The sequence below is a fragment of the Papio anubis genome, chromosome 4, assembly GCF_008728515.1.
Source record: "Papio anubis isolate 15944 chromosome 4, Panubis1.0, whole genome shotgun sequence".
In the NCBI taxonomy this organism is placed as follows: domain Eukaryota; kingdom Metazoa; phylum Chordata; class Mammalia; order Primates; family Cercopithecidae; genus Papio; species Papio anubis.
Window position 1 is genome coordinate 162849415 of NC_044979.1, and position 23411 is coordinate 162872825.

Here is a 23411-nt window from a genome sequence, read left to right on the forward strand (position 1 = left end):
GCGGATCATGAGGTCAAGAGATCGAGACCGTCCTGGCTAACACGGTGAAATCCCGTCTCTACTAAAATATACAAAAAAATTAGCCGGGCATGGTGACCGACGCCCTTAGTCCCAGCTACTCAGGTGGCTGAGGCGGGACAATGGCCTGAATCCAGAAGGCAGAGCTTGCAGTGAGCCGAGATCACGCCACTGCACTCCAGCCTGCGGGGCAGAGTGAGACTCCTCAAAAAAAAAAAAGAGGAATATTGGAGAACCACACCAGTATTTGAAAGAGATGTGCAGTTAGACAGTGGCATGCACAACTTGCTAAACTATAGCTAATATTCATTAAATCCATTAAAAAACAGCTGACCACACTCCCTAATTGCATAGAAGAGAAAGTGTAGATTATCTACAAACCATAACTATTTTTTCTTAGTTCTCTATAGGGTCAAAATGGGAGATTTTCTGGAGCTTCGTGAAATGGAAGGGGGTTGCCTGCATTTCCAACGTTTGTTATGGTCAGCAGAGCCACCCAGCTGTACAACTCCATGATGCATGCTTTCCACTTGTTCAGTGCACAGTCCGGTAAACTATGAAGCAAATATGCTTTGACATGAATGCATGTGTTTCCTCTGAGCCAAGCAAATGCCCTGGAACATAACTGAAATGAGCTGCTCGATGTGGTCCCAACCTGGAAATCTAGCTTCCTGAGCTATATCTGGAGGGATATTTCCAGAAGGCAAGAGATGAAAGTGGGTTGTAGGAGGTTACCAGAGAGTTAACCTTGGAGAATTACAGTGTGTAACACCTACGGGAGATATTCTGAAGACTCAGTTGACACAGGGCTTGGAAAAAAAAGTATTTGGATGCTTGTCCCACTCAGAAATATTGACAAGGAAGGCAGGTCTGCAAAAAACCCTACGTAGATATAAAGAATTTTGCCCTGTCTCTAAGTATTCTTTTTTGCTCAATTAAGGAGGATCTGGAATATAAAAAGAAGAGAAGAAGTAGACAATAAAACAAAATCACAATGAGACAAGCAAAACTCAGGGTTTTAACCAGTCCTCTGAAATGGTTTCCATAGCTATGATCTCAACTGAAAGGGAGAGAAGAGGCCTTACATTAAATATAAGCTTGAGGTTTTGGATTAAACTGGTAATTTAAACCCCTGAAGAATAATGGTAATTAACAAAAATGAACTTATATTTGTAACTGCAAAAGCCAGGGACCTTTCTGAGTTTTTGTTATGCAGGGACAGATAAAAGAGGTTTGACATAACACGTAGGAGTTAATGAAAGGAGGAAAAATAAACTAAGTTTTGATAGCATTTACATTCAGTTCAGAAATTTCAAAACCCAGAAAAATTGTAACTCCAAATATTTTTTAGAGATTTTAAACATGCTAACATGTTAATCTGTTTATTTTGAATGAACAATATCAGACTTAATTTATATATAAATAATAAAACATGCACTGAATTTTCTATAGTCATAATCAGAATGAAAGATAAAACAACAAATAATTGTGTGATTCCTAGTTTATTTCTTTGCCTTCTGAATACATTTGACAAATCATCTATTCTGTCTGGTTTCTTATCTCAAATTCAGTATTTCTATTAAGGGATTACATCTTTATTTGGGTCAAGATGGACAATTAAATCATCTAAGTTCACTGTAAAATTTACTGGTGTCATGAGTGAATGTGTGGGACATTTGCCTTCGGCAGTCAGCATATGTCAGAGGACTGATATTTTCTTTCATATGCCGTCTTTTTAGTCATATAGGATTAGAGGTTTGGAGTCTTTCAGATGCACATTGGATACATAGAGTTATATTAAAAGGATTTCCTTTCTTTCAAGTGTGCTCAGTGATAGGGAAAAATGAGAATTTTTTCAGTATCTCATTTTATTACAAATATGGATTTTAGGACCATGATGATTAAATAAGCAAGTGAATGAGTTGAGATTATAAGATTGAAAGCGATCTCTGCTATGAAGGCAAAGCGAGTGGGGCGGAGAAGAAGGCTAGTTGGAGAAGACATGGCTGAAGGAGGAGATCATGAACTAGCATTCCCATTACCAGAACCAAATGATTTTGAATGACATAACTAGGTTTGTGCTATAAAATCAGATGTTCTTCTGCTTTCTGAGTGTGATATGTTCACTGAAAAGCATTTGAAATAATAACAAAATAATTATTTTAATCGGCAGTCCATCCACTTTCATAATAGATTTTGAATTACTAAATCCTGTTTCTGAATTTTACCCCTCTGGTTGAATATAAAATGAACAGGGAAATTGTTTTCACCGCTGAGGTTTATTATAGATATTCTCTGAACTTTGCTGCCCATTCAGAAGATCTTACCTTCTCAGTTACTGGCTATGTCTGAGAGAAGCTTGTGGTGTTGTCATGAAAGCTGCAAAGACCTGTAAGTGAAAGAGATGAGTATTAACCAAATGCCAAGAGCAAAGCAAATTATGTTTAGATTAGGATGGTGTAGCAACTTAGTCCCACTCATTTACAGTGGCTGTTCAAATTGATGAGCTGAAATGTTTATATGTTGATATCAACTCTGCCCTGGTTGGTTTTTATTCTAGGGTATTTGCTGAGTTTCCACTTTCAAATGCACATAGAGAAAATAATCTCCATCAGGACATCTGGCATTGTTTTTAAGCTATCACTTCACTCAGCCTTTGACTGCTAATTTGTTTTTCTTTCTAACTTGTTTAATTTGGAACAACCTTGTTGTAGTCTTTACAGCCTCTCTGTGGTGTTTCTTCATTGTAAAAAACAATGTGAAATGCAATACTAACCCTTCCACCACTCGCTCTGTGAAGCCTGCACTATAATATAAAACAAGCAGGTTGCCAGTGATGGGCATCCAATAGCCTATTATTTATTAATGTTTAACATTGATATAAAAGAAGGAATAAACATATTATTTGGTGATTAACCATATTCTCTTGCTCCTGAATCCTAAATTTTTGAGAAGACTTTGATAACCACAAATCAGCAATATTCTAGTTAATTACAAATTTTGGTTCACTTTGAAAAATCGTAGAGGTTATAATATTTTTCAATTGTTTGAAAGGATAAATTGTCCATTGGACTGAACAATGTGTCTTTTTCTCTTCAAATAATTTTACTTCCCCAATCTCTATGCAATCTTTATATTTGGAAGTTGTACACTAGAAACATGGATAATCATGTCATTCATCTCCTGATAAATTCACATTTATTAATAATGGTACTTACGAGTATTAAAGGGCATTTGACTTCCATCATCCATTACTGTGCTAGTTATACTACTGCCCTATTTTTAAAAACCTGAATTCTAAAATCATTTTGATCAACCTCTAACCATGGACAAATTACTTCATACTTAACTGTGTGTACCTATTAAAAGACATGCTACACAGTGAAATATGTCATCCAATGCTTTATCTGAAAATGCGTATTCCAACTATAGTAGGTTACCAGTGGATGTAAAAGCCATATTATTTCAAATTCAAAGACATGGAGTTTATTTGAGTTAATAATTTTTAGAATTCAAGATTACACTATTAAGTTTATTACATTAAGTCATCGGGAGAGTAACAGGATTTTTTGTTTGTAGGAAAAAAAGGGGCAAAAAGATATCTGGTTTTCAATTAGATAAAACCTTCAAACTGCTCAAGATATGGTCTTTACAAACCAAAGTATTACGTTATATATTCCTATTTAAGTAGATATAAACATGATGGATTTAAAATGTTAACTTTATTTCTTCTTATTTATGATCAGTTTAACTGTAAATACAAGCTATGCCCTTGCATATCAAGTCCTACATTAACAGATTATTCTTTTTGAAATTTAAAGAGCCCGTTTATAGTGTTTAATTACAGGAGGACTATTTTCGTAGATTTTTCAATTTGTTTCTCAGTTTAATATAATATATTTTAATTAAAAATGTAGTTTCTATTCATTGGTGAGTATTGCATTATTCATCACCAGGGTACAGGATCTAGCAAATATGTAACATTTTAAAATAGCAATGTTGTCACATACTTTAGGGGCTTGATATTAAGTAGTAGTTGTTGTTTAATAATAGTAAAGAGAAAGAAAAATAGTTGTTTTTCTAGCCTAATTTGTTTTTGATATTCATAGTAAAAATCTCCTTTGACTTCTATGATAAATACATAATATATTTATCAACTGCCTTCCTTAGAGTATAAAGTAAAACAAAGAACTCTTGCCATGTCCCTAATCTAAAGTAAACCTGGTCATAGGCCAAATTATTCTGAAGTGCCTGCTAAATTTGGATCTTAGAATATTTGCCAAATGTGTAACTTGCCTTAACTGTGTATATTGTACAGTCAAATGTCAACAGTGTAGTTTCATTACTAAAACCTTTGGCTTTCAGCCTCATCTTGCAATTGAGTGCAGACTTAACAAGTAAAAAATATATTTTATATAATCTAGTGTCAGTGGAGATGGTTACTACTATGATAAAATTAAACATCACCAAATAAAAAATAGGCCTTTGCACTAAAGCCATGCTTTGTCTTTCAGTAATATTAGGTGTCAGTGAGAAAAATGTTTTCCTTTAAATGATATAAAGATTAAGTAAAGAAACTTGCGGAACCCATAGTATACCTATTATACTTGTTCTCAAATTTGGAGTTCTAAAACACTCACAGTGCTCATGAATAGGTTATAGAAGTACAACAAAATTATCAGGGACTTTAATAGAGGTTCAGTGGGGGAAAAATATACGCATCTTCATCCAAAAAAGCAATTCTGTTATTTTGGGGATGGTAATACACACGTTTGGAAATGAAAACAATTATGAAAATAAAGTTTTCATCATCTTTCCAGCCCAACCAACTAACATTTTAGACTAAAATGTGGTGCAAAAAGTTGCCACGTTTTCTAAACTTACTAATAGTTAGATTACCTATTTACAAAGTTCTACTTTAATATTTTAAAGCCGTATTACATTTCTTTATACCAGCAATTTTTCAACCTTATTCCAAAGATGATACTCAGGGTGTTATGAATCTTTTCTGAATGCCTGCAAAATTTTGATAGAATAGGCTTTGTATTAGTCTGTACTCATGCTGCTAATAAAGACTTAACTGAGAATAGATAATTTATAAAGGAAAGAGGTTTAATGGACTCATAGTTCCACTACCCGGAGAGGCTTCCCAATCATGGCAGAAGATGAAGGAAGAGCAAGGGACATCTTACATGGCAGCTAGCAAGACAGTGTGTGCAGGGGAACTCTCCTTATAAAACCATCAGATCTTCTGAGGCTTTTTCACTACCATGAGAGCAGCACAGGAAAGACCTGCCCCCATGATCCAATTACCTCACCCTTGAAACCTCCCATGACACATGGGAATTATGGGACCTACAATTCAAGATGAAATTTGGGTAGGGACAGAGCCAAACCATATCATTCTGCCCCGGCCCCTCCCAAATCTATGTCCTCACATTTCAAAACCAATAATGTCTTCTCAACAGTCCCCCAAAGTCTTAACTCATTTCAGCATTAACTCAAAAGTCCACAGTCCAAAGTTTCATCTGACAAAAAGTAAGTTCCTTCTGCTTATAAGCCTGTAAAATCAAAAGCAAATTAATTACCTTCCAGATAAAATGGGAATACAGGCATTGGGTAAGTGTACCTGTTCCAAATAGGAGAAATTGGCCAAAACAAAGGGGTTACAAGGCCCATGCAAGTCTGAAATTTAGTAAGGCCATAATTAAACCCTAAAGTTCCAAAGTGATCTTCTTTCACTCCAAGTCTCACATCCAGGTTACCCTGATGCACGAGGTGAGTTTCCATGGCTTCAGGCAGCTCCACCCCTATGGCTTTGCAGGGTACAGCTTCCCTCCTGGCTGCTTTCACAGACTGGCATTGAGTGTCTGCAGCTTTTCTAGGTGCATAGTACAAGCTGTTGGTGAATCTACCATTCTTGGGTCTGGAGGATAGTGGCCTTCTTCCAACAGATCCACTAGGCAGTGCTCCAGTAGGGACTCTGTGTAGTGGCTCCAACTCCACATTTCCCTTCTACATTGCTGTAGCAGAGGTTCTCCATGAGAGCTCCCCCGCTGCAGCAAACTTCTGCCTAGACATCCCGGTGTTTCCATATATCTGCTGAAATCTAGGTGGAGATTCCCAAACCTCAATTCTAGACTTTTGTGTACCCACAGACATAACACCACATGGAAGCTGCAAAGCATGGGGCTTGCACCCTCTGAAGCCATGGCCTGAGTTGTACCTTGGTTCCTTATAGCCACAGCTGGAGCAGTTGGGATGCAGGACGCCAAGTCCCTAGGCTGCACACAGCAGCAGGGCTATGGGCCAGGCCCACAAAACAATTTTTTTTCTCCTAGTCCTCCAATGTTGTGATGGGAGGGGCTGCTTGGAGGGTCTCTGACATGCCCTGGAGACACTTTCCCCATTGTCTAGGCAATAAACATTTGGCTCCTCATTAGGCCAATTTCTGCAGCCAGCTTGAACTTCTCCTCAGAAGATTTTTTTAAATCACATCATCAGGCTGCACGTTTTCTGAATTTTTATGCTCTGCTTCTGTTTTAAACATAAGTTCCAATTCCAAACCATATCTTTGAGAATAAATAAAACTGAATGCTTTTAACAGCACCCAAGTCACATCTTGAATGCTTTGCTGCGTAGAAATTTTTTTCTTCCAGATGTCCTAAATCACCTCTCTCAAGTTCAAAGTTCCATGAATCTCTACAGCAGGGGCAAAATTCCACCAGCCTCTTTGCTAAAACGTAGCAAGAGTAACCTTTATTCCAGTTCCCAACAAGTTCCTCATCTCCATCTGAGATGAGCTCCTTTTGGTCAAAGCCATTCAACAAGTCTCTAGGAAGTTGCAAACTTTCCCATATCATCCTGTCCTCTTCTGAGCCCCCCAAACTGTTCCAACCTTGCCTGTTACCCAGTTCCAAAGTCACTTCTACCTTTTAGGGTATCTTTTGAACAGCAACCCAATACCTGGTACCAAATTACTGTGTTAGTCTATTCTCATGCTGTTAATAAAGGCATACCTGAGACTGGGTAATTTATAAAGGAAAGAGGTTTAATTGACTCATAGTTCCAAATGGTGGGGGATGCCTCCTAATCATGGTAAAAGGAGAAAGAAGAGCAAAGGGACATCTTACATGGTGGCAGGCAAGAGAGCATGTGCAGGGTAACTCTCCTTTATAAAACCATCAGATCTCCAGAGACTGACTGACCATCTCAAGAGCAGCACAGGAAAGACTCACCCTCATTATTCATTTACCTCTCACTGGGTCTCTTCCACAACATGTAGGAATTATGGGAGCTACAATTCAAGATGAAATTTGGGTGGGAACACAGCCAAACCATATCAGTCTTGTATATATTGGTTTAGGGTAAGAGATGGGGGTTAGAAAATCTATATTCTTCATCAGAGTCTTCAGTAGATTTTGACCCATTGAAAAGCAAAGAATCACTATTCTGATACTTGGCTGCTTCTATCATTATGTTCTTCTATCATTATCCTTCCTTAAGAAGTTATTTTGCTTTAGGCAAATATTCTGAGTAGTTAAAATGGAAGTTTCAGTCTTAATTGTTTTCTCCATGATGTAATTTAATAGTGATCTGGGTAAAACCTAAAACACCACTTTTAATAGAGTGATATCCTAATAAAATACACTTTCATAGAGCTTTGTTAAATATGTCTGCAACAGTATGCTACTGTTTCTAAAGACATTTTCTATTTTATATTATACAGATACGAGAAAACTGCCATTCTAACAATTACAATGAGCTGAAATGCCTTCAGTCGTAGAACAAAACCAGATGTAAATTATAGTTACTTAAAAAACAATACATCCTTTAAAATGAACTGTTACTCACTCCCCAAGTTCTCCATTGTGATGCAACTTAAATATTGCTGTTTTTCAAGTAAAAAAATGAAAAAAGACAAACTTTGAGTATCATTTTCATAATTAATATATTAGTAACAACATTTTTCTAATTGCCATTAATTACTCTTCTGTACTTCATTGTTATTTTTGCTGTCTTTAACCTAGACATTGGGAAACAAAATTTTAAAAGTATTTTTAACAGCTTCTGTAGGAGTCCAGTTCATGCTTAGTACAGTCATTAAAAATTCTACTAAGCTTCACAAATTATTACATAGATTTTTATAATACCTAGTGTCTTAAAAAGAGAATTAAAATACGGTAATTTGGGCTTAAAATATTTTAACTTTTTATTTTGAGATAAGTTTAGATTTACAGAAGAGTTACAAAATCAGTGCAAAGAAATCTAGTGTAACCGTCACCCAGATTCTCTTTGTGTTAACACTTTACAGAATCAGAAAAGAGTTGCTACAGCAAATAACTCCAGTACCTTTATTGTAACTAAACTACTGACTCTTTTTGGTGGGGTGGAGAGTTCACTAGTTTTCCCAGTCATGCTCCTTTTCTCTTCCTAGCTCCCCTCTAGTATCTCATGTATTTATTTGACCTGTATGCTATGCTCTTTCTTTCTGTGACAGTCCCTCAGTCTTTCCTTGTCTTTTATGACCTTCACACATTCGATTAGACTTGTAAGTTATTTATAGAATGTCAGTTAATGTGCACCTGCCTGGTGTTTCCTCATGATTATACTGAGGTTATGAATTATTGGGAAGGATACTATCAAAACGATGTGCCATTCTCTCCACCTCATATCAGTAGATACATTATATTGACATGTATTACTGGTAATGTTAACTTTGCTTAATTAGTTAAAATGATACCATGTGGATTCTACAACTAAAATAAATATGTTTCCCTTTATACTTATAAAATATTTGGGTATAATAGGGAGATTCTTTGAGTTTACAAGCATCTTGTTTCCACTTAAACTTTTACCCACTAATTTCCGTATCCATGAGTGGATGTTTTCTGCAACTGTGATGTTCTAATAGTGATGTTCTATTTACCCCATTTCTTCTACATTTATTAGTTAAGATTCTTTTGTAAGGAAGAAACATTCCCTCTCTCTTATTATTTACACATTCTGATTTTTATAACATCAACATGGAATCATGTGTGATTGTGCTATTATTGAAAAATAATATTCAGAAACCAAGAACTGGGTGCTAAGTGTGCTCATTGCTAGTGGAGTTTCATTGCTTTTATTAACTCTTGGTGGATAGAGACAGGAGATATGTGTATGTGTATTACTGCATGCATTTGCACCTATCTGGCACACACACACACATTCATTTCAGTACCACAGGTGTCATTCTTTGAACTATATTTAATTGTTGTTGTCTTTCACATTGTTCAGTTACAACAACAGAATTCTATGAACTTGGTGCTTTTGTTTGGGCTCTTATAACCTTTCCACTTGCTCCTATTTTTTTTTCCTGTTTTTATTTGTTTGCTTTGGGCACTTTCTTAACTTCAAGTAAGAAAGTACTTTAAGTAGCCACAAGATTCTCCAGGCTCACTTTATATTTTCCCTGACACTGCTCTGAGATCTTCCATATCTGCTAGAAGTTCTGACCCTTTTTATTGGAAAATAATATTTAGAAACCAAGAACTGGATGTTAAGTGTGCTCATTGCTATTGGAGTGTCAGTGCTTTTAGTAGTTCTCAGTTGATAGAGACAGAAAATGTATGTATGTTCGTTAACACATGCATTCACACCTATCTCTCTGTTAACACATACATGCAGTTCACTTCAGCACCATGGGCGTCATTCTCTCTTTCCTTCCTTTCTCATTCATAACTTCTTGGGAAGTCTGACTTTCATTATCAAGAATACATTTGTTTATCTTTTCAACCTTAGTATACAAGTAAAATAATGTAAAAATTTGTAGTTCATTACCAACTAGACTATAGTGTTTGTGTACAGTTTATTTGCCTTTAGCCATACGATATTCAGTCAAAATAATGTTTTCCAAGTTTCCAAGAACAGCTCCCTTCTTCCTCATCCCCTGGAGTGTGGGTGTGTGATTCATTTGTAAGACATTTAAATCCATTTATTGCAATCTACATTCCATCTTTCCCCATACACTGACTGGTATGCTTTTAACGTTCACATGCAGTGGTAATTATTTTTTGTGGTGTACAGTTTGATTTGTTTTGACAAATGGATACAGCCATGTACCCACCACAGCAATTCCATACAGAAGAGTCCTATCACCCCCAAAATGTTCTTCTGGTAACTTTTTATCGTCAAACCATCCTCATTTTTCCCAAATCCTGCAACAGCAGAGCTGTTGGTTTGTCCATATAGCTTTGCTTTCTCCAGAGTCTTATGCAGATGGAATCATGACGTGTATAGTTTTTGGGATCTGATTTTTTTTGGCACCTAGAAAAATATATTTTAATATTTATGCATATTTTAGCTCGATAAATATTTCTGTTTCTGTTTTTTGTGATTATTATTTTTCTTGCAGGGAATATACTAAAAAGAGAATTTAAATCACCCAGGCTGGAGTACAGTGGCAAGATAATGGCTCACTGCAGCGTAAAACTCCTGGGCTCAAGTGATCCTTCTGCCTCAGCTTCCTGAGTAGCTGGGACTATAGGCAGGAGTCACCACATTTGTTAATTTTTTTTTTAATTTTTATAAATTGGGTCTTACTATGTTAACCAGCTGGTCTTGAACTCTTGGCCTAAAGTGATCCTCCTGCCTCAGCTTCACATAGCCTTTGTGTTACAGATATGAGCCACTGAGCCACTGAGCCCGGCCGACCTCACTTTTTTTTTTTTAAATAATTTTTTCCTAGTGTGCTCCAAATTTACAAAGAGGTTACGTTGATTTTCTTTCAAGTGTATGTGAAGAGAAGTTTCTTTGTTTCCATTTCACTTTTCATCTGAGCTATGGTGAACAGAGTTCCAAGGAAAAGGGGATAATTACTAGTTAAGCTGACATTTAGTAACTGGTGTTTTACCGAGTAGTATTATATTCATGTCCAAAGGCTCTACAGAAATATACATGTTGGCCGGGCGCGGTGGCTCAAGCCTGTAATCCCAGCACTTTGGGAGGCCAAGACGGGCGGATCATGAGGTCAGGAGATCGAGACCATCCTGGCTAACCCGGTGAAACCCCGTCTCTACTACAAAATAGAAAAAAACTAGCCGGGCGAGGTGGCGGCGCCTGTAGTCCCAGCTACTCGGGAGGCTGAGGCAGGAGAATGGCGGGAACCCGGGAGGCGGAGCTTGCAGTGAGCTGAGATCCGGCCACTATACCCCAGCCTGGGCGACAGAGCGAGACTCCGTCTCAAAAAAAAAAAAAAAAAGAAAAGAAATATACATGTAGTTAGAACAAATTTGAAAGCCTCATCATTTGTAGAAACAAAGAGAAGTTATTTAGAGAAAGTGTTATGCCTAAGCACAATAGTCTATCATCAATAATCAGGGACTGAGTTCAAACCCTAACTCCAGTGCTTACTACCTGTTTACTACCTGTGTGGCCAGTGTCTCAGCTTCCTCATTTCTAAGATGGGATAACAATATCTACATCACAAAGGTTATTTTGAGCTTTAAATAAGATACAGATTTTAAAGTGTTTAGCATAGTACTTGGGACATAGTAAGTGCATAATATATGTTAAGTATATGCAGATATTTATTTATCTCCTATAGAAAAGTCCCTGGCCTGAAACACGTGTTTCTAATCTAAATAACGAAAACTAGGTAATACATTCCTGAGTGTAAGATTAGAAGTCTGCTGAAAGGGGAAGCAGATTGTGGAGAGGACTCTGTTGAGTGTCATCCTCTGCATTAGTGTGACCAAAGAAGGCTGTCTAAATTGTGGTTCACATAGAATTTTCCAATTCTATCTGACATTCCGAAAAGAGGGGTCAGAAATGAGACCCCAAAATAGCCCTGTGTATGTGTTTATGTTTATAAATTGTTGATTTATTAGATAGTAATTGGTAAATATATGGAAGTTTGTAAAAGATACACACAAAAGGCAAATCCACTTTATTCTAAGTTGGACCGACTTTTATTGTGGACGTTCAGAGTCAACCTTTCCTAGATTGCAATAATTCTGTGTGACATCTTTTCTATCTGTACAACTTGAAACAGTGTCGGCAATAACATCAAAATGAGTATGTGGCTGTTATTTAGCCATTTAAATGCATCTCTACATTCATTATCTTATTTGATATTTTAACACACATTTACACACACATACACATTCACACAGAGATCCTGTGAGGTAAGAATGGCGGATCTTGCTATTCTTATTTGACTTTTCTCTGAGCTGTTGTATTACCTCCTTAAAAGCTTTCCCATCTGTAATCTTTTGCTGTTTCCATTCTTCTTACTATTGCTGAATAATTATCATCAGGCATCCATCATCTCTCTACTTCAGAAGAGTTTAATTATTTCCATTTATTATTCTAAGTACCAGAAATAGTAAAAAGAAATAATTAATCAAGAAAATAAATACATAAAATATGACACATCTTTTCCTCTAGGAGAATATATCCTTCTGGATCAATGCCAAAATTAAGTGTGATAAGTACTATAACTGAAAGATATAGAGATCATTGTAGAAGACAGAAGAGAGACATCTAAGTCAGACTTCGCAGGTAGGAAAAGCTTCCTCGATGAAGAAATGTGTAGTCTGAATTTTGAAGGCTCAGAAGGAAGTCCAAGATGGTAAAAGGCCAAGGATTTCATTTTCAAGACGCATTATGGCTGTAAAGGCACAAAGGCATGAAACACATGGGGACTGTCAATGGTTCGGTTAATGGAGGGGGATAGTAGTGGAGTGGTAAAAAACGAGGAGAGGCAGTAAAAATTCAGATTATGACAACATTTGTGATAAATATCACAACATTACCTTAAAAAACATTGCAGAAAATTGATGTACTTCAAGCCTCTATGTAACATGATTGTAATTATAGAAACATCACTCTGAAAATAATGTGGAAGATGGATTGGACATGGGGTATGAGAGCTGGTGAGGCCAAGCAGCCAGGCAAAGGGGTGATGCAGTATTTCAGGATGCAGCAATGAGTGTCCTAAGTTGAATAGTATTTATGAGACTGGAATAAAATGAAGGGAGCTACAAAGTGGTAACTCAGAATTATGGGGAGAAGATGGGGATTGAATTCATGAATTTAAGAAACACATCTATGGTGTGGGCTTGTGGGTAAATGGATGTCTCTTGCATGCAGATGTGGATGGAAAAGGAAGAACAAGTGCAAGCAGTTAATACAGAACATTTTATTTGGAATATTCTCTGTTTAAGAGTAGACATCTGATAGGTTTTTATTTTATTTTATTTTAAGATGGAATCTTGCTCTGTTGCCCAGGCTGGAGTTCAGTCTCAGCTCACTGCAACCTCTGCCTCCCAGGGTCAAGCAATTCTCCTGCCTCAGCCTCCTGAGTGGCTGTGATGACAGGCACGTGCCACCACGCCGGGCTAATTTTTTGTATTTTTAGTAGAGATGGGGTTTCACCATGTTGGCCAGACTGGTCTTGAACTCCCTGACCTCAAATGACCTGCCCACCTCAGCCTCCCAAAGTGCTGGGATTATAGGCATGAGCCACCGTGCCTGGCCTAATAGGCATTTAATATATGTCAACTGCTGGACACGGAGGCATGAGATAGAAAGTTGGCATTTATTAACATACACATGGAATATGAAGCAAAATGTTTGAATGAGTTTACTTAGGAAACTGATGTAGAAAGGACAGAGGACTATAGCTTAAGCTACATTTAAAGGACAATGAAAAAGAAGACCATGCAGGAAGCTGAGGATAAAGGCTAGGTGAATCAAAAGAAATCAGAGAGCAGCAGGTTGGCTATCAAGGAAGAAGAGTTTCAAGAAGAAAGGGGGTGCTCAACTTTTGCAAAAAAACAAACAATTTCAGTCAGAAAGTACAGAACAATATTCATTGTATAGTCAACATCAAGTCACTGAAGGACTGAAAAAGAGCATTTGTGTTGACCTATGGCTGGTGTTGTGGACTAAATTATTTCCCTTAAAATCTGTATGTTTAAGTCCTAACACCTAGTACCTCAGAATGTAAACAATTTGGAGATAGAACTTTGGTTTAGCAGCACAAAAATACAGTTACATAGGAGTAAGTTTTAATATTTGATAGTACATTAGGAAAATTATAGTTAAGAATAATTTATTGGCCGGGCGCGGTGGCTCAAGCCTGTAATCCCAGCACTTTGGGAGGCTGAGACGGGCGGATCACGAGGTCAGAAGATTGAGACCATCCTGGCTAACCCGGTGAAACCCCGTCTCTACTAAAAAGTACAAAAAACTAGCCGGGCGAGGTGGCGGGCGCCTGTAGTCCCAGCTGCTCGGGAGGCTGAGACAGGAGAACGGCATAAACCCGGGAGGCGGAGCTTGCAGTGAGCCGAGATTGCGCCACTGCACTCCAGCCTGGGCGACAGAGGGAGACTCCGTCTCAAAAAAAAAAAAAAAGAATAATTTATTGTATATTTCAAAATAGCTAGAAGAGAAGATTTGTAGTGTTCCCAAAACAAAGAAAAATGTTTTAGGTGAAGCTGGGGGCAGTGACTAATGCCTGTAATCCCAGCACTTTGAGAGGCTGAGGAAGGTGGATCACCTTAAGTCAGGAGTTCAAGACCAGCCTGGCCAACATGGTGAAACGTGTTTCTACCAAAAAAAAAAAAAAAATACAAAAATAAGCTGGGCATGGTGGTGTGCACCTATAGTCCCAGATACTAGGGAGGCTGAGGCAGGGGAATCACTTGAACTCAGGAGGCAGAGCTTGCAGTGAACTGAGATGGCACCACAGCACTCCAGCCTGGGCAACAGAGTAAAACTCCATCTCAATAAAAATAAAAATAAAAATAAAAAAATGTTTGAAGTTATGATGGATATCTTACTTACTCTGATTTGATCATTACGCATTGTACACAGGTATGAAAATATCACATCTACCCACAAAATATCTACAAAACTAAACCAAAAGGTTAAATGAGTTTGTTAGAGTGGAACCTAATCTAATCTGACTGGCGTCTTTATATGAAGAAGGAATTTGGACACACAGAGGGACACCCTGGGTTGGTGTGCAAAAAAGGAAGACCATCTGAGGACACAACAAGAAGGTGGCCATCTGCAACCAAGGAGAAAGGCCCCAGAAGAAAAAAAGACACTGCTAACACCTTGGTCTCAGTAAGAAAATTAATTTTGGCCAGGCATGGTGTCTCATGCCTGTAATCCCAGCACTTTGGGAGGCTGAAGCAGGTGGATCATGAGGTCAGGAGATCGAGACCATCCTGGTCAACATGGTGAAGGCTTGTCTCTACTAAAAATACAAAAATTAGCTGTGCATGGTGGCATGTGCCTGTTATTCGGGAGGCTGAGGCAGGAGAATCGCTTGTACCCAGGAGGCAGAGGTTGCAGTGAGCTGAGATCGTTCCACTCCAGCCTGGTGACAGAGCAAGACTCCATCTCAAAAAAAAAAAAAAAAATTTCCCTTGTTGAAGTCACTCAGTCAGTGGTGTTTTGTTATGGCAGCCCCAGCAAATTAATTAACCTGGGAAGAAGGCAATTTTATGAAAAGATGAGGACTAAGTTGGAGCAATGAATGTGGGTCACTCTTACAAGCTTTACAGTTAAAGGCAGCATTTTTTAGAGTAGAGAGAATTTTTTTTTTTTTTTTTTTTAGATGAAGTCTCCCTCTGTTGCCCAAGCTGGAGTGCAGTGACGCAATCTTGGCTCTCTGCAACCTTGTGCCTCAGCCTCCTGAGTAGCTGGGATTACAGGCACTGGTCTCAAATTCCTGACCTCAAGTGATCCGCCTGCCTCAGACTCCCAAAGTGCCGGGATTACAGGCATGAGCCACCACGCCCTGCCAAGGGTAGAGAGAAATCTGAAGTGGAGAAACAGCTTCAGGGTTTGTTGGCTGGTTTCGTTTTGTTTCAGATAGGAGACAAGTGAGCATGTTTATACACTAAGCATGTTTATACATGTGTTTATACACTAAGCAAGTTTATACAAATGTTTATACACTAGGGAAGAAGGACTGTTTAATGGCCTAAGGTTCTAAGAAAGCTCAAGAAGAGGCCAATCACTCATGCATTTCTTCATTTTGGACCAAGACACTGGTACTAGCCGTGTAGACAGCAGTAGGAATCATTCAGGGAATACAAAGATAAGTAAGGTATAGATATTTTACTCAAACAACTTTCTCTGCAATGGAGAAAACAAACACATAACAGTATGTTACAGAGCAGTAGAAGGACTGTTAGGCTAAAACATACAGAAACATCTGGAAGAAATGACTGCACTGGCCACATGTGGTCTAGGCATGTTGTTTAGAGTAGGCTATACCGATCCTGAATATTAAAAGACAATAGAAATTATTCAGCAAAAATAAATAAGGATAAGGTTAATAAGAGAATAACAAAGTAAGTTTAGTAGCTTTTGCAAAAGCAGGAAGGCAAAAGAATAGCATAGAACAATACTGTTGAGAAGATGTACTTATTCTTTAGTTAGAATGAATTGCTTCTTTTATTTTCTCACACACTAAATTAGTTTAGTTTGACTGAATTAGTTTAACTAAAGTGTGTGTGGGGGGGATTTAATAACTACGCATTTGCAATAATTTTGCAATAACTCTATTTGCTGCAGTGCAAAATGCCACTAATAAGATCTATATTGATTTGGGGTCCAGAGCATTTAGTTACTGGAATATCATAAAGGCTACCAATATGTTAGTGTCCTAGTGTAATTTCCACATTACAGCAAATTTAGTGGCTTAATACAAATTTATCTTATAAGTGTACAGGTTAGAAGTCTGAAATGGACCTCATTGTTTTAAAAATTGAGGAATCGATAGGACGGTGTTTCTTTCTGGAGCGTTTAGTACAGAAATGATTTCCTTGACTTTTCCAACTTCTTGATGCTGCCCACATTCCTTGGCTCATAGAGATCTTCCATTGTCAAAGCCAACAATGGCCTTTCAAGTCTTCCACTTTACATCACTCTGATACTGAATCTTCTGTCTCCCTCCAAATTTAAGAAACTTTCTGATTATATTGGGCCTATGTGGGTAATCCAGGATAATTTCTCCATATTAAGGTTGCTAGCATAGTCACAGGTTCCAGAGATTAAGATATGAACATCTTTGGGTGGCCGTTATTCTGCCCATCAAAATATGTTCTCTGGTCCTGAAGATTCAAATTCAATCTACATGCAAAATACATCCACCTGTCTCATCATCCCCAAGAATCTCAGTACCTTATAGAATCAACTCAAAGTTCAAAATATCTTTTACTTCTTATCAACTCTACTATATGGAGAAGATTTTTGGAAGTAAAGGATGAGTGAAACTATTTGTATATTTTAATTATTTAATTGTATTTATTTGATAACAATTTAAATGACAACAATTTCGATCAACGTAAAAGAAATGTTCAGTTTGTCTCAAAACTGATGTTGTGAACATTGTTATGTTCATAAATGAGGGTAATAGACTAAAAATGGCAAGTACACTCTATTAATATCTCCTGTGGACATGCTTATTTCCACATGGCTTATTCTTGTCATAAGATCAACAGGGAAATCGTTATTGTTACAATAAATTTTCAGATTTATTTCTGAAAAGTTGAAATAAACTGTACTGACGCATCGTGAATTGTATCACATCATCAGTGGGCACATTTATAGAAATGTAATAGAATGGCTATAGAATATAAGTTATGCTTATAGAATTCTACCACAGGAGCTGGAAAATTTACATCTGCCTAAACTTATCACAGGACTCAAGAAATAACCCCTTTAGGTATTTTCCATGAAGCTTTACACAGAGCTTAAAAGACTTAAAAGCCACAGGGCTTAAAAGACTACTGCAACAGTACTTGGAGGCCTTAATATTTCTGAGAGAAGGAACATTTCGTAACCAGAAAATTAAAAATAATATTATTAAATTTATGATCAATGTATAGACATTTACTTATGGCAGAAGGGTTGCTTGGGAAAATGATTTATCTTCCATCATCATGCATTAACAGGAAACCAGAAAATAGCTTGCTTCTGCCAACCCTGACAGCTAATAATAATTATAATGATTTGTCTGGTCCCAGTTGTGGGAGGAACGCCATGATTTCTTGTAACTCTCTGTGCAATGCCATCAGCTCTCTTAAAAACCCTGCAACTTATGTGACATTTTACTTTTCACATTCTCTTCCTTACCCAAAATTACTATAGCAGAGTTAGGTTTTGATCCCCAGTTTTTCTAATTCAAAATCCTATACATTTTTTTTTCACTTAACTTGAAAAAAACAGCAATGGTAGATGTTTTCCAGGGAAACTGGCATTTGTAGATATTGCAGCCAATTTGTGCGTGTGATGTTACATGTCCATTCACAAGTGGACGCAGTTCACGTTTTCACTCAGATGCCCATCTTTAACTCTTTATCCAGCTTCAATTGCCTTGTCTCTCTCTTTACATTTTAATTGATCAGTAAATACAACCAACTCTGATTTTGAAAATTGCCTCAGCCTTTTCAGGTCCTCATTTCCTCTCTTGTGGAGAAATATCATAGAGGTAAAGTGCTAGAAGTAAAGTGCATAGAGGTAAAGGAATATCATAGAGGTAAAGTGCTAGAGGTAAAGTGCATAGAGGTAAAGGAATATCACAGAGGTAAAGTGGTAGTTTCCTAACAACATGAAGTGTTAGTTTCCTAACAACATAGTAGAGCTACATACAGTCAACATGACTTGTTGATATTGACCTTGGTCACCCGGTTAAGGTGGTGTTAGGTTTTTCCACTGTAAATTTACTATTTTTCAACTCTTTCCATATTGCACCCTTTGGAAGAAAATCACTATTTACAGCTCACACTGAGGAAGTGAGTTGTTTTGACTATTTGGTTTTCTTCTACAAGGCAGATTTGTTTCTTCTCTACTATCTATTCAATTGTGTATTGATACCTGTATAGGCTCAGACACTGATTTTATAATTTGGAGTATAATCCAATGCTATGTTGTTGAGTTTGTTTCCCAAATTCTTCCAATTTTGGACACTTGGAGCTTTTTCAGTTCATTGCTTGGACCCTTTGACATGCCCCCATCATTGTGGGTTTTCTTTTCTTTTCTTCCCTTTTTTTTTTTTTTTTTTTTTTTTGAGGACTTTCTGGCATTATAAGATATAACTCTAGATTCATCTTGCATATTTCATCTATTTTTAAGTTACTAAATTGCATTTACTTTGTGATCCCGTTTGGGGAAATAAATGGAATTTAGATGCATATATTATAATATGGAATAATATCAAACATTAATAGTGGTTATGCTAACTCTGGGTAATCATACTATTAGTGATTTAGTTTTTCTCTTTTTGCATCTTTATTTTTATTGTGACATATGACTTGTGTTAGAAGTCAATAATATTGGATGATCAGAAAGGAAATAAAAATATTCTGAAGGCAACAATAACTTCTTTATAAATCAGTGAAGCCTGTGTCTCTAGACAGTCAGGCCATGAGGCAATTTTAAAGAGTGGCAGGTGCCCTCTACTGGTCAGCAGCTCAAACCCTCTATAGACTAAGAGAGGCATCCTTAAAAACCAAAGCCCACCATTTTCTTAGCACTGATAGCTCCGGAGGTAAAAAAGTACTTGGGCTTTTGCTACAGATTACATAGCTACATATTTGAGGGGTCACTACGTGAAGTTAAAAATTGACTCCTATAAATGTGAAGTCTGTACTGTGGATTGTGAATTAGAAATGGATATGTGTGAGAACAGGCCTAGAAAAATATCACACATGCTGACTTGCCAGTGTTGGTCCTCTTGAGTCTAATCTACAAAAAAATCTCCTTGGATGAGAATATTTTGTTCATGACCTTTCTGCTGAGAATGTGACCATGTCTGCTGCAAAGCTTAAATAAATAATGCTGAGACTATTCATTACAAAGCTCCTAAGTAAAAAAAAAAAAAAAAGCAATTTATTTTATGTACTACCTTAATTAAGTTTAAACTGCCTAGTGTGAATTTTTGATGAAGAACAAAGATATGATAAGTGATTTGCCTAGGGAAGTTCATGTGCTGAGTCAATACTTACTGAGCACAATTCTCTTTTATATTAGATGCTGCTCTAAGAAGCTGCGTGCAATACAGCATCAGATGTTGCAGAGCTCTGCATATGTGGTGCTTGCACTTGTGAGCAGAAACAAACAATAGGCAATAAACTTGATAAATGAGTAAATGACTTGATTGGTAGCAGGCATAAAGAAAGTATATTAAGGGCCACTGGGAGGAGTAGGGGTGGAGATGCAGCTGGATTGCTGTACTAAATAGAAGAGACAGAATAGGCCTCTTTAAGAAGATGATGTTTGAGCAAACTAGCAATAAATAAATAATTAAACCTTAAAATTATATATTTTTAAATTCTGAGAGTCATCTTTTATATAACAAACTGTAGTTATCTCTAATTCCTCCTAGGATAAAATGAAAATACTTTAAAGAGGCCTCCAGGGCTCTGTAGATTCTGGCCTCAGCTTGGTTCTCTAGCCCTTTTTTTTTTTTTTTTTTTTTTTTTACCAGCCCCTCTCTTTGTTTACTCTGCTTCAAACATATTGATTTTTGTTTGTTTGTTTTACTTATTTTCTTTAATGACCAAAGCCATTCCCAACTCTGAATCTAAACACTTTCTTTTTCCTCTGCCAGGATTCTGCCCTTCCCACCATTCCTACCCTTTAATTCTCAATGGAAATACTGTTACCTCAATAAAGCCTTTTCTGGGTCACACAACCCATCTCAAACTAACAGCTCCCTGAATTTCACCTTCCAATGCTTATCATGGTTGTATTTAAATTCCTACTTAGTGAATTTTGTCTTCTCCCAGCCTCTAGCCACACTCTACTCCTGAACCGGAAGCATTTTGAGATCAGGGGCTTCATCTTGACTGTCTTCCCAGCACTTCATATAGCAGCTCATAGTAGTCGCTTGATGGATATTTGCTGAACAAATGAGTTAAGCTTTTTATATAGTCCCCTGCTGCCCCATTTGGGTAACCTTGATTATCTGAACATTTAGGGGAAATCTCATGGAGGCACCCTTTTATAGTACAGAATTTCCCTCATGCCTTCTTTGCTACGAGATAAATTTAAATCATGGGTGCAAGGAGTCAGACATGATGGAGGCAGAGATTCTTGATTCAACAAGTGTATCTATTTTCTCTTAGAAGCTCATATTTTTGCATGTTCCACACTCTATATCACGCACAGTGATGGAATTATGGGAAAGTGAAATATCGTAGTTTTGATGATAGTAGTGATTAAATTTGGCACCAGTCTCAAAGCCGAAAAGAGAAAGGGGGAGAAGAATGGGGAGAGTCCCTGAGCAGCTGATCTATGCTGCCAAAGACACAGCTTCTCAAACTACTTGGAGGAGCCAGAGATCCCTTAAATGAAAGGAGAGGTGTCTAGGTTTGTGCATTTAAAGAGACATATTTCTTTAAGGCATTTTTTTTTTCAGTGCTGACTACACATTAGAATCACTAGGAAATATTTTATAAATGCAGGAAATCATACCCTAGCTCAATTATATCAGAATCCCTAGGGCCAAGACCTAGGTATTGATGGTTTTTAAAAATTTCTCAGGCGTTTCTAATATACTACCAAGGTTGAGGTTTACTGATTTAGATAAAAGCAATTTACTCTATTAATATGCAAATCTCTCTCTCTCTCTTTCTCTCTCTCTCTCTGTATATATGTAAACAGTTTAAATATAGTACATGTAATACTTATAAATAAGTAAATAGAAATTAAATAAAATGAAATATCAGGTTCTTTCTAGTTTGCCTGGTCAGTAAGAAAAGGTTTTTGATGAGGCTAGACAGGGCGCTAGTGGGGGAGAGAAAGTTCTGGAGCACTCTATCTCAATTGGGTAGTGAATGGCTGGGAAGGGTTAGGAGAAGTTCTAGGATATTAGTAATCTTAAAGAAAATGGGGCAGAGTATGGAGGGGATGTGGACAGAAAAACTTGAAGTTAGAGATGACCAAGTATATTTCAACATTCCACAAGTATATCTAGGTATGTACTGAATCCCAAAGAGAATGGCACTCTCAAAGTCCACGGGCTGGAGAAAAATATTGCTGTCCCCAAAGTGTCTGAGAGAGCAGAGAGTAAAATTGTACAAAAATCTGTTTGGGAGAAGCAGTCACTGGGGCCATGATCATAAAGCTAGAAACAAAGACCTCAATTCCTATAATAATTAACAGTAGTGCCACGGCGCCTGTAACATAAATAGAATTGGATGCAACAAACACACAAGATCATGAAGCTTGTTTTGAGAAATTTATGCCTGACTGAATTTTATATTCTTGAAAGACATTTTCATCAGTTTAGATACTTGACTTCATCAACTGATCGACTTTCACTTAAATGTTACTTTTAATGCAGACTGTAACCAAAAATTATGACCATGCAGACTTAAGTAAGTCTAAAGTGTTTAAAAATTATTTCAAACTTGAATCATCTACTATATTGTGCATACCAGTAATTACAATTAGGCAAGAAATTTAAGAAGACTATTGGAATACAAGAAGCAAGGAAGGTAACGTCTCCCTTATATAAAATAAATAAACTTGGATTTGAGATTCCCTAACCGTGGACATAGCTAGTCATTTTGATAGAACAAGTTCCAGTTCTGCCGCACTGGCATTCTTGGTAAGTACCACGCTCTTTTAATTTTGAACAAATACTCTGGTAGATAACAGTTGCTTCTCATGCCAGTTCAATTGAATTAGACCCAACTTGGCTTCACAGGTGCAACTGAGGATTAAGGATGGCAAGATCTCTCTGACATCCTCTGTTACTTAATGTTGCTTAAGAAAGGAACATGGGGCCAGGTGTGGTGGCTCACACCTGTAATCCTAGCACTTTGGGAGGCTGAGACAGGCAGATTGCCTGAGCTCTGGAGTTCGAGACCAACCTGGCCAACATGGAGAAACTTCGTCTCTATTAAAAATGCAAAAAATTAGCTGGGCATGGTGGCAGGTGCCTGTAATCCCAGCTACTCAGGAGGCTGAGGCAGGAGAATAGCTTGAACCCGGGAGGCAGAGGTTGCTGTGAGATGGTGCCACTGACCTCCAACCTGGGCGACAGAGCAAGACTCTGTCTCAAAAAAAAAAAGAAAGAAAGAAACATGGCAAGCCTATATACCAGGTGTATTTTCCAATGGTATTTCTAACTTGAGGCAGCTGAGCTCACATTGCACATAACAAAATTATGAAAATGACAAAATGGAAGCCAAACTCAAAGACACCAGGAAACAGATACTTAAATGTTATCAGACCTTACTCTCCATCCCATATCTGCCTCTCACTTGCTATCAACTTGACGATTTTAGCCTATGGCTTCAGAGGATAATGATAATATTTACTTAATGTAATGCTTCCTATCACAATTGGTTCAGATATTTTATGCACTTAAATACTTA